This window comes from Mus caroli, chromosome 9 (genome assembly GCF_900094665.2).
Source record: "Mus caroli chromosome 9, CAROLI_EIJ_v1.1, whole genome shotgun sequence".
Classification (NCBI taxonomy): Eukaryota; Metazoa; Chordata; class Mammalia; order Rodentia; family Muridae; genus Mus; species Mus caroli.
In genome coordinates, this window is record NC_034578.1 from 40,993,341 (window position 1) to 41,001,991 (window position 8,651).

Here is an 8,651-nt window from a genome sequence, read left to right on the forward strand (position 1 = left end):
TCTCTCATCTGATTGGTTAACTTTTCTCTCATCTGATTGGTCAACTTCTCTCTCATCTGATTGGTCAATTTTGGTTAATTCTCAAAACCTCATCTTGGCAAAAAAACTTTCCTGCCTATGTATGCGTGGTGGCCAGCAGAAGCCTGTGCCACTCTGCAACGGCACATGTGGCTTCCCACAGATACCTAGATGGATAGATAGATAGATAGATAGATAAAAAATTTAAAAAGAAGAAGCAGGGAGAGACCTTGGGTGCCCAAAGGCAGTCCCTGTCTATCTGGGACAGACCCTTTTGCCTGATATGAGGTATACTAAACCAAAGTCATTTTAATGAGCCACAGCCCTGGACCGGAGTCCCAGGTGTGGGTACGGTGGGAAATCCTAGCTCAGCAAATTTGGTGGAGGAAGTTTAAATTACTTGCCAGCTCGGAAGAAAACCTGATACCTAGCAGTTCCTTGCAGGACTGAGAAGGTAAAGAGCTCTGGGAGAAGGGAAGCCCTCCAGGCCTGTGCTAGCAGCCAGGGCATCTGCCTGCACTGCAGGCAGGCAGGGCCTTTCTTCTGCCTGGTAAGAGAAAGGCCAGCTGGACATGCACAGGGCTTTCTTAGAAGTTCCAGGGTGTGTGTGGGCTAAGGAACTCAGACCAGGACAGAGTCTCCAATTCAAGAGGCTGTTCTGTGAACGCCTTCATCTCCCAGGCAGTCAGTAAGATAAAGGTGTTTTGGCTGAAGGTTTTCTTTTTAATTTATTTAATTTTATTTTTTTAATTATGCAAATTAAAGCTAGGGTCTAACCCAGTGGTAGAGCATTTGCCTGACATGGGCAAAGCCTTAGGTTTCATCCCTAGCAGTGTGTGTGCATGGGCATGTGTGTGTGTGTGTGCACACATGCATGAGAGAGAGAGAGAGAGAGAGAGAGAGAGAGAGAGAGAGAGAGAGAGAATTGTGTATGTAAAAGTCTCTGTGTGAAAGTATATATGAGTGTGTATACAGAGAAATTATTTACAGGGTCAAAATCAAAGTCAAAGTTATTTTAGGATGGGGATAGGGTAGCTCAATGATGGAGCTCTTGCTTGCCGTGTAAAAGGCCCTGCATTCAATCTCCAGCACTGGGTAGGGGAAACTATATGCAAAGGTAGATTCTAAGCCAAGCATGTTGGCTCACACCTACAGTCCCAGTTCAGGAAACTGAGGCAGAAAGATCAATGTGGATTTGAGGCTAGCCTGGTGTCTCAAATACAGAGAACGATAAAGGAAGAGGGGTATCATTGCTCTTCATTCCTGCCCTCTCCCCACAGGTGTCCCTTCTGGTAGCATGCATGCTTTAGAAGTCACATACATTCTAAGTTCTCTCTATAAAAGAATCCATGGAGGATCGAGTGAGGCCACCTGCTTCTTCACAGCTGCCCTCAGCCCAGCGAGGAGCTGCCATGAGCAAGGGCCACCCTCCTAAGCTGAAGACACAGATGCACAAGAAGTTATGGGAGACGTGTATCCATGGAGAAGTGCCGGCTTCCAGCCCTTTGCGGCTTTTGCAGTGGATGACCATGTGGAGATGCTAAGCGGTGGGCAGCAGCAGAACACTAGGAAACAGAAGGCTTGGGACAAAGTTAATAGCGCCTGTTCACAAAGTTCACAAAGGACCCGTTTCACTATGTCCTACAATTGGGTCATGTAGGGCTGGCCAGATGGCTCAGTGTTTAAGAACACAGTTGCTCTTCCAGAAGGCCTGCTTCTATTCTTCCTAGCACCCACATGGCAGCTCACAACCACTAGGGTCACTCTGCTTCCAAGGGTTTGATGTTCTCTTCTGGGCTCTGAGGACAGAGCAAAGAGGTGCTGCCTGGATATACATACAGGGAAAACATTCATAAAATAATCAGCTAAAAGTTGTTTTAAAATCAGGTTATGTGCATTTTCATATACAATTTTTAAAAGATGTATTTACTTCTATTTATGTGATGGGGTCCTTAGCCTGAATGTATGTATGGGCATCATGTGTATGCCTGCACCCAGGGAAGCCAGAAGAGGCAGGACAGGAGTTACACAGATGTTAGTAAGCCACAGCTGCCACCTGTGTGCTGGGAGCCCGGGTCTTTTGTAAGAGCAGCAAGTGCTTCTGACCACAGAACCATCTCTCCAGACCTCTGAAATTTTTTGATAAATAAACTTTTGTGATACTAAAACAAAAAAAAAAAATAGCCTGGCAGTGGTGGCACACAGCCTTAAACCTAGCTTTCAGGAGGCAGATCTCTGAGGTCAAGGTCAGCTTGGTCAACAGAGTAAGTTCCAGGATAGCCAGGACTACACAGAAAAACCATGACTCAAAAAAAAAAGTTACCTATTAATTCCTCTATAATTGGGTAGAACCGTCATCAACTCTAGCATTCATTTTGGAAGTTAAGTATCTGGCCTAAATAAGCATCTTTCTAGCTGGAACCTTGAGGCCCTACTACCACTTTTTAAATGTTTTTTCATCTTACTTTATGCGAATGGCTTTTCCCTGTCACATGCATGCAGGTGGCCAGAAGAGGGCCCCAGATCCCATGGGATTGGAGTTACAGATGGCTGTGATCTGCTCTATGGGTGCAGGGGATTGAACTTGGATCCTCTGGAAAAGCAGCTCTTAACTGCTGAGCAGTCTTGTCAGCTCCTCTTTATCTTCTGGCAAACAGGAAGCTGGGAGTGGTGGTGCATACGTCTAATCTAAGTGCATGGGAAGTAGAGGCAGAGGAGAACCAGGACAATTAAGGAGAATCAAGGACATCCTGGGGTACAAAAAAAAAATCCAAAGCAAGCCGGGTGGTGATGGTGCACGCCTGTAATCCTAGCACTTGGGAGGCAGAGGCAGGTAGATCTCTGAGTTTGAGGCCAGCTCCCTCTCCGGAGTGAATTCTAGGACAGTCAGGACTACACAGAGAAACCCTATCTCAAAAACAGAACAAAACAAAAACAAAGCAAAAGCAAAACAAATACTTTAAAATGGGGATTACCTTTGAACTCAAGGCAATCCTCCAATCCTCCTTCCCAAGCCTCCCAATTTATGCATGTTTGTTTAAGAAGATGGTGTTTTATTCCAGTCTGGGTCTAGCAGAAAATATAAACTCTCCATCTCAAAACCCTCATTTTCAAATGGGCAAGAAGGAATTTTTACAGCATGCTGGGGAAAGCCCTGCTCAACAGACTTGGCCCTGGGGAATGGTACGTGTCCCCTATTTTAAAGATAGACCTAATTTTGCAAATGGAAAAGACTCCTTGATGGAGTGGGGTCATCTATGGGTGAAAAGCATGGAGTGTGATGGATGAGAGGAAGGGAGGCTAGGAGGTGACAGCTTTGTTTATAGTGCATCATGTCCCGAGGAAGCCTTCTGGTCAAGCAATTGGCTGGCTTTGTATCCCCCTGGCCGGTTGAGTGTAGTTGAGCACTGCATAAGCTCATTTTCCTTTTTCCTTCTTGACAGCACATCAGAACCCATGTCCTTGAAACATGAAGTCATTGAAGTACACAAAAGCCACAGTCTGTGGTTGTGCAGGGAAGAGAGGCACTTGGATGTTCCTGCCTTCTAGCTTGCGGTTCCAGAAGGACCACAAGTCATTGCCTGCCACCACAGATGCCAATACGCCCAGATTGGAAATGACTCTAAGCTATGACTTTCCACAGAGCCAGCAGTCTGAGAAGAAAGAATTCACATCCCATCGAGCAGGCCAGATGTATCAGCACATGTTTTTTAACCCAGCACTTGGGAGACAGAGGCAGGTCTCTGTGAGTTTGAGGCCAGGCTGTGGGAAGCCACATGTGCTGTTGAAGGGTGGCACAGGCTACTGCTGGCCACCACGCATAAGTTTGGGCAAACAACCAATGCGTACTTATGCAGTAAAGTTTTTTAGCTTTTAGCTTTTACTGCCTGGCCCGGGCATGATAATGAGGCTCTACAAAGTACTAAGAGTTAACCAATCAGATGTGAGACATGCAAATGAGGTATGATAATGAGGTACTGATAGAATAACCAATCAGATGTGAGACATGCAAATGAGGTATGNAGGCCAACCTAAGACATGGGGCCCAGTGGCGATAGGGTTACCCTATGATGGGTAAGGCTGTGACATTAGAGGAACGACCTAAAACAGGAGCCACGGTGGATGGACATAATTGCACAGGCCTAGTCCAGCCTCATTTTATTAAAACAAAAAGGGGGAGATGTGGGAAGCCACATGTGCCGTTGCAGGGTGGCACAGGCTACTGCTGGCCACCACGCATAAGTTTGGGCAAACAACCAATGCATACTTATGTAGTAAAGTTTTTTTAGCCAAAACACTGCCTGGCCCGGGCATGATAATGAGGCTCTGCAAAGTACTAAGAGAGTTAACCAATCAGATGTGAGACATGCAAATGAGGTATGATAATGAGGTACTGAGAGAATAACCAATCAGATGTGAGACATGCAAATGAGTATGTTAATGAGGTTCTGTGAGGTACTGAGAGAGAATAACCAATCAGATGAGGAACATGCAAATGAGGTAGAATGCACAACCAATCCGAGTGTGAGACACGCCTCTCCTAGGCCTATATAAGCAGCACCAGTTCTGGGCTTGGGGTCTCTTCACCTCTACAATCAAGCTCTCCCAATAAACGTGTGCAGAAGGATCCTGTTGCAGTGTCGTTCTTGCTGGCAAGTCGGATGCGCGCAAGAAGACTATTCTACATAGCAAGTTCCAGAACAGCCACGGCTCAATAGTGAGACCTCCAGGTCAGGTGCCCAGCCTTGTCTCTGAGGGGGGAAGGGTTGGCACACTCTTCCTCATTCTCCCCTGATGGGAGGGATGCAGCTGGGTTTGCATACACCCAAGGGTCTGGGGTACATCCCCTACTGCTCCTCCTTCACCTGGAGTAGGGGTTAACAGGCAAATCATTGGTGTTATTCCTGTTGAGCTATTTGCAAAGTGCACCTGCAAATGGCATTCTATAGTAGGAAGTATAAATGCCTCCTCAAAGAATATGAGAGTCCCTATCTGTCCCTCTTGTCTCCTATCAGAGGCACTCACACTGGAGCCTGAGTTGGGAATTTTGATGCCTGTCTGGGTTCTACATATGCACAAAAATATGAAGTAGAAACTTGAGGGTTCTTTGGAAAGTCCGTTGGATGATGTTTTGCTGGGACAAACATGTGAAGGAGTGCTTTCCTGAAGTGGACACTGGTTGAAAGGCTAAGGCTGACTCGTGAAGGAACGTTTCACTGAAGCAGACAAGTGAAAGGATGTTCTGCTAAGGCAAGCACGTGAAAGAGCACATGATGAAGGATTCTTTGCTCACAACACACATGTGTTGGTCTACCTTACACTGAATAATGGAGTTCCATTTGTCAAGTCTCCGTTGAGAGAAACACACCAAAAACTTTCTAGCAATGGGATGCTTGGGCTTGGGTTGATTGACAGAGTGATGTCAGCTGAGACAGATGCATGTGCTGAGGCAAGACACACGTGTGTGTGGAGGCAAGATTGGAGGACATGTGATGTTTGGAGGGAATACAAAAGGACTCTATGGATAGTGACGGGGCGGGGGCTGAGTTAGGCTTGCTTATAGAGCGAGCTGGGCAATGCTTGTTAGTCTTGAGTCTTCACTATCTTTGCTTCACTGAGAGAGGCACAGCTGAGAACTTCTCCTGACCTTCCTGCTGGCCCTTGAGGCCTGGCTGTCTGGGCTAGGTAGTGACTCCGCTGCCGGTTCGTGATTACTATCCCGACTCTGTTGAACTGGACTGCTGGTGTATCTGTGGAGTATTTGCCAGTGACACAAGTTGCCGCTACTAACCTGTGAACTGAACTGCCGATTTCCAGACACAGGTGAGAGTCGCTCCAAAGAGCCTTTCTAAACAGGTCCATTTTCTTCCTCCACACCTCACATCCTTTCTTTTCCACTACCTCTGCTGGGTGGTGGGCTACAAGGGAGGTTAAGGTGTTTAAGAACCGTCATGAAAAATAAAGTTTGGAAAAATTTAAGTTACAAATTTTTTTCTTTTTAAAAATGTTCATTCAAAGTTTTAATTGTATTTTCTTTTGGAGATCAGGTCTCTGTATATAGGCCTGGCTGGCCTTGCACTGCTGGTCTTCCTGGCTTGGCCTCCTGAGTGTTGGGATTACTGGATCCCTCACTCTAGCAATAAATACACATTTGAAGAGAGGTGTGGACTGATGATGTTACAAAGTGAGACAGAGTGTTCCCTGGGTATTAACAAAAAAGCACCATAGTTTTTTTTTTTTTTTTTTTTTGGTTTTTCGAAATAGGGTTTCTCTATGTATCCCTAGCTGTCCTGGCACTCACTTTGTAGACCAGGCTGGCCTCGAACTCAGAAATCTACCTGCCTCTGCCTCCCGCGTGCTGGGATTAAAGGCGTGCGCCACCATGCCTGGCAGCACCATGAATTTTTGAGTACTTACGTTTTGCTTTTATTTTGTCTTGTGACAGGGTTTCCCTATGTAACCCAGGCTGGCTTCAAATGAGGCAATCTTAGTATTGGCCTTGTAATTGTATTAGCCTCCCACATAAGTACGCTTTGATAGTCTGTTGGAGCCTCTTTACCCACTAAGCTATCTTGCCTAAAACAAATAAACAAACAAAAAACTTGTTCAAGGCCAGCCTGGCCTACAGGGGGAGTTCCAGGACAGCCATGGATACATAGAGAAACCCTGCCTTAAAACAATACCCCCAAATAAATCTTAAAGTTGGCTTGGTGGCGTTTGCGTATAATCATAGCCCTCAGGAGATGGAAGATTCCAGTGTTTATGGTTACCCTTGACTATATAAGAAGTTTGAGACCTTGTCTCAAAAAATAAAGGGCACCTACATGGGTGCTCCCAACAATCTATGACTCCATAGGTGGTTCCAGAAGATCCAATGCCCTCTTCTGACCACTTCAGACAACAGCACATACACGGTACACATGTATATATTCAGACAAAACACGGGAAAGTGTGTTTCGGGAGAGCCAGATCTACACAGTGAAACCCTGTCTCAAAACGATAATAAACAAATTTTAAAAAATATTTTTTAAGATTTATTTATTATATGTAAGTACACTGTAGCTGTCTTCAGACACCCCAGAAAAGAGCATCATATCTCATTACGGATGGTTGTGAGCCTGACCATGTGGTTGCTGGGATTTGAACTTGGGACTTTCAGAAGAACAGTCAGTGCTGTTAACTGCTGAGGCATCTCTCCAGCCCCTTAAAAATATTTTATCTATTTTTATTATTTTGGTTTTTCGAGACAGGGTTTCTCTGTGTAGCCCTGGCTGTCCTGGAACTCATTTTGTAGACCAGGCTGGTCTCGAACTCACTCAGAAATCCACCTGCCTCTGCCTCCCGAGTGCTGGGATTAAAGGCGTGCGCCACCATGCCCGGCTATTCTATAGGTCTTGATGATTTCCTACTGGCACGTATAAGGAGCACTCAGCACTCTCTGGGGCATTGAGCAGGTGGTGAACTCTCTTCAATCTGTTTTAAAAATCATCCTTAGTGGGCTGGAGAGATAGCTCAGCAGTTAAGAGCATTCCAGGGGTCATGAGTTCAATTCCCAGCAACCACATGGTGGCTCACAACCATCAGTAATGGGATGTGATGCCTGCTTCTGGTGTGTCTGAAGACAGCAATGATGTGCTCATATATATATATAACATAAATACATAAATCATTTTTTAAAATCACTCTTAGTGTTAATAAGTTCTATGTGTTTATATGTGAACACTCCTACCAGTGATCATTTTCCTGTAACTAAGCAAAGACATTAGGCTTGGGACAGTTTCCATGACTATGTCAGCTCTCCCTGACTCCCTGGAGCAAAAATCTCACAGCCATCAGATCATCCTGTGCCAGAATCAGCAATCTAGAACACTGACAGAAGTAACTACACAAAGACTGCAGCCAATTGCCTAAGCTCCCGGAGGTATCAGAATTTTCACTATCCCAAGCCTTGATGATCTCTAGGTGACCCTGCAACCATTTCCACCTTCGACAGGGGTGGAACACTCCCCCTGGTGGCTTACTAGAGGAATTTCACGATGCTAAGAGGCAAGACGGAGCCGGTTGTGGTGGCTCACGCTTTTAGTCCCAGCACTCAGGAGGCAGAGGCAGGTGGATTTCTGAGTTCGAGACCAACCTGGTCTACAAAATGAGTTCTAGGACAGCCAGGGCTACACAGAGAAGCCCTGTCTCAGAAAAAAAAAAATTGGCAAGACGGGGGTTTGGCCCAAACAAATGGCTGTGATTGGTCCAAACACTCTGCTGTATACATAGGCCTACTAGGCAAGTTGCCTGTGTCCCCATTACATGTGGCGGCCAGAGGACAACTTTCAGGAGTTGGTTCTCTCTCTCCTACCATGTGAGTTCCAGAGAGTGAATTCAGGTCTTCAGGCTTAGCAGCAAGTGCAGCAGCCCAGCAGTCCATCTTCCCAAGAATTTAGGAGGCCGAATCAGAAGCGTTTCCATGGACTACACAGGGAGTTCCAGGTGTGCATAGGCTACAAAGGGAGAGCCTGTCTCACAACACACAGAGCAAAAGATAAACAAATAAACAAACAAACAGAAGGCATGGAGGAAGAAGGGGGAGAAGAGGAGAGGAAATGGAAACAAAAGGGTGGAGGGAGAGGAAAAGACGT